A 4,043-nucleotide genomic window follows, 5' to 3' on the forward strand; every position below is an offset into this window, starting at 1 on the left:
GCAACACCTCCTGAAACATGAAGACAGACGTGACTATTGGTTTAATAAATAAACGCTTTCAGCTGCCCACACACACGCACACACACACACACACACACACACACACACACTCGCTCTCTCTGGTTGTTTTCTGGAGTTTCCACTGAAGCCTTTTCAGTCTGTGGTTTATTGGTTGTTGCTGCTGATCTACAGATTGTCGATGAGCAACAGGAAAACATCAGATCTGATCTATCGGCTCTGAAGCCACAGAGACCAGAACGATCAACGACGAGAAAACAGATGAGACCAAATGAAAAACTTTAATAATTTACTGGAGAACAAACTGAGAAAGAAACATTTTATTAAACATCCAGAGAGGAATGGTGTTAAAGTCAGATGGTCGGCTGAAGCAATAAAATAACTACATGTGAAGTAAAGAGGAGAAGCAGCAGCTGGAGGTCAGAGGTCAGACTGGTGGACTACCTCAGTGAAGAGTAGATGATGTCTGGATCTGGTTGAACCTCTGGAAGAAAATAAACTGGTTAAAATAAAACCAAACAGCAGAAGGTCAGTCAGAGTTATGGGAACTATGAGCCTCTCATGAGGTCATTTATCAAATGTACATGGAAAAAAATATGATTGTTCCTCTTATTAAAACACAATTTAACTGTTAACTATATTCTGAAGAAAGCAGAGTTCAGCTTAATCAGCCATATCTACACCTTATTGCTGCTGTAAAATAAATAGATAATTTAAAAAGAGCCTGTCTGACGACATGAAGCAGGCGATAAGATCTCTAAGATCTAATTATAATATTTCACTGAACAAGGAAGAGCAGAATAAAGTCAGTGACATCAGCCTGGAAAGTCTGCAAATCCATTTCTAAGGCCAGAACCGTTTATCCACATGGACCAGAGGAGAACCGAGAGACGGGAAGACCCAGAACCCCAAGAGAGCTCTGCCCTCAGAAAGCCAATAAGAAAACCCAGACAGTGAGTTAAACACTCAGCCTCTCCTCCAGCACCTCCAGTGCATCCTGCCCTGGGGGGTTACAACCCCCCACATGGAGCACTGGGAGACCAGGCAGATGCCCTCTGTGGCCCCATCTACAAACAGAACAGACGCCACCGAGCTACAGAACCAGATCCCCGACCCAACACCAGGGCAGGCGGCCCCTCAACCATACAACATGCCTGACAGTGCAACATCAGCCACCAGCTCCACCCTCACCACCAAACCAACCAAAACATCAGAGGCCTCACATCCAGAAAGGCTGGACCCCCTTCAGTTCACCAGCAGCACCAACATCCATCACTGTGCAGAGAGGAACAGAGCAGGAGAAGCAGAGCTCTGCCCCAACCACCTGGCCAACGCCAGGACCCGATTCAACCCATCCATGAAACACGAGGCCACCCAGCCACCACCACAGCACACTGCAGGTATGAGCGTCACACCAAGCTGACTAGCTACCTCTTCCACCTTAGCAAAGCCCCTCTATCAGTAGCTGTAAACAGAGAACGGTGATCTGGAAAAACCCCAGGAAAACACCCTCTGCCTGCTCAAATATGGTTGATGTGACTTGTTATAAGCAGCAACTAAAACAGAGATGGGAAGTTGATCATGTTATCTGCTTCCATTGATCAGAGCTTCTTCTGTTCTCATGTTCATGCTTCATAACTAACTTGAGTCTGACTTGAGTTTCTTAGTTCAGATCTGCTGTTCTGAAACCAAAACCCAGAACATCCCAGAGCTGCAGGTTTACTCAGAGTATCTGCTTCTAGTTTGTTTCTCAATCAGAGCCTGATGTCCTCCATGCTGTCTGACTGAAGCCTCCCTGGTCAGCTAGGCTAAACTAGCTACAGCTAGCAGAACTCAACTGCTATAAAACTGAAACCAAGAGTGAAAGGTCTGCTCCAGAGAGTCACTTCTTAAAGCCCAGAACCATTCAGGAAGGTATGTATTATTTAATTTACTGGATGTTGTCTTACTAACTCATGGAGGATATGAACATGGTTAAATTTAGTGCATTAGCTTCGGTATCACTTTATTAAAAGGGGTGAGCATAAGACTGACATGACACTGTTATAAACATGACATAACACCTGTCATGAACATGAAGAAGTGTTTATGAATGTTGTCATGAACTTTGCATGATTTTGTAAATTATGATAATTTAATGCAAAGTTGGCATTTTAATGGACTTTTAATGCAAATTTAGAGCAACGTTGCATTAAAAGTGTCATTATTTACCGAATGACACTTCATGACAACATTCATAAACATTAATAAAAACTTCATGTTCATGACAGATGTTATGTCAGTTTTATGCTCAGCCCTTCTAATAAAGTGTTACCATAGCTTCCATTACACATCATGTTGGTGTAGCACTTTAGTGTTAGTGGAACTAAAGGTTATGATTAGGGTTAGCACAGCTAATTTTTTAGTTAACAATGCCCAGCATTGGATTAAGGGAACCTCGGTGGGGTCAGAGGTCATTAGATCACATGAAGGTCTTTTGTCTGGTAGAGCATCTTACTGCTGAGCATTAATGTTTACTGAATGTTTAGAGAATCCAGAACCTCCACATAAAGTCTAGACATATTGATCATTATCTTCTATAGATTATTTATGACATTAGTCAGCAGCAGTTCTACCTCTGGTTCTGTTGGTTCTGTTGGTTCTGATGTTGATTTGTCCATAACTGATCCCGTCGGTTCTCACGTCTGAGTAGATGGCAGATGAAGGATTCTCTGTGAAACACAGAGAGATGGTATGAGCTGCAGCCGTCAGATAAATGTTTTAACCATTAACACTTTGTTTAGTCTGTTATAAACTTAAACAGTAAAACCAGCAGGTGGGAAACACTGAGACCACAGAGTCTCACAGCTAAATCAGTCCAAGCCGACACGTTTCAGATCAAACAGACACGCTGTCGCCTTCGACACAGAGATGCAGATCTGCAGACCACCCTGCAGAAACCACTCACACCTCCAGAGGAAGAGCAGAGCTGCTTTCACACGCAGATAACTGGAACAAAGGGTGACGAGCAAAAACACCGAGAAGAACCAGAGAAATACTGAACCTCTGATTGACTATAACTGTGTCTGTAGAGAGACACTGTCTGTGATTTATTGGGGTAATCAGTGAAGATAGGCATGAAAGTTATCTGAAGAAGGCAAATAAATGAGTTTTCTTTTTTTTTAGTATTTTAAAACTCAAAACGAGCTGCTATTTTAAAGATAAGCAGCATAAGATTATTAAAATCTAGATCTACAGGAACATTTTTACTCCTCAAGACCTTTAAGTGGAGTTAAACATGGAGTAAGGAACAGGCAGTCAGTCATCAGAGCATTTACAGACACTTCATCAAACTGATCTACATGACTGTAATGCCAGAACGAAGTGTCATCTAAACAAATCAGCTGTTTGCTGAAGACGAGGACAAGATCAACTTCAGTTCAGATGGTGTGAAGTGTGTGTGGCAGTAATCAGGTTAGGAGATCAACAGTAGCCCATAAACTGTGGCCTGTGTCTGGGCTACAGTGAAACACGGTGGTGGCAGTGTCATGATGAGTGTTGCTGGCTGTGAACTGAGGGAACCATGAAGCAGAGAATGATCCCTCCTCAGAAACTGGACCACGGGACAGTGTGGTCCAGCAACCCTAATATTGTTACGTTGGAATAACAACAGTATGGCTGCTATTCCAACATAACAACAATAACCACATCTCAATGATGCTAAAGGGACTGAGGGAAATGGTGCTGAACTGGTGAAACTTCTCTTCAGTCCTATACTCCATCAAGCATCTGCAGGCCGTCCTCACACAGCAGGTGGAGGAACAAACGTCTCCATCATCCAGCAGCTCTGAGATGATGAATCATGACGGTGACTCTAACAGAAACCTGTGAAACTCTGAGCCCGAGAGGAGAGGCCGTGTAATGCAGGAAACACAAGATATTGATTGATATTGGTTCACGTTTAGTAAAGTGATGGTCCGGTAGACTCAATTTGGTTGAGACCAGAACTCCATCATCTGCTCCACCTCCAGCTGCTGTGGTTCTGA

At 43.2% G+C, this 4,043-nt stretch overlaps 1 long non-coding RNA gene across 1 annotated transcript; it reads right to left on the bottom strand.

Annotated features, from left to right (window-relative positions):
- Positions 1-323: 323 nt before the first annotated feature.
- LOC106944033 (uncharacterized) lies at positions 324-3,158 on the bottom strand. The gene is made up of 2 exons (XR_001424083.1): positions 2,634-3,158; positions 324-502 (listed from the first exon to the last, which is right to left on the bottom strand). It is a non-coding gene; the product is annotated as an uncharacterized LOC106944033 (long non-coding RNA).
- Between the last annotated feature and the right edge of the window lie 885 nt (positions 3,159-4,043).

The sequence above is a fragment of the Poecilia latipinna genome, unplaced genomic scaffold, assembly GCF_001443285.1.
Source record: "Poecilia latipinna isolate Pla-1442-1.1 unplaced genomic scaffold, P_latipinna-1.0 Scaffold6649, whole genome shotgun sequence".
Classification (NCBI taxonomy): Eukaryota; Metazoa; Chordata; class Actinopteri; order Cyprinodontiformes; family Poeciliidae; genus Poecilia; species Poecilia latipinna.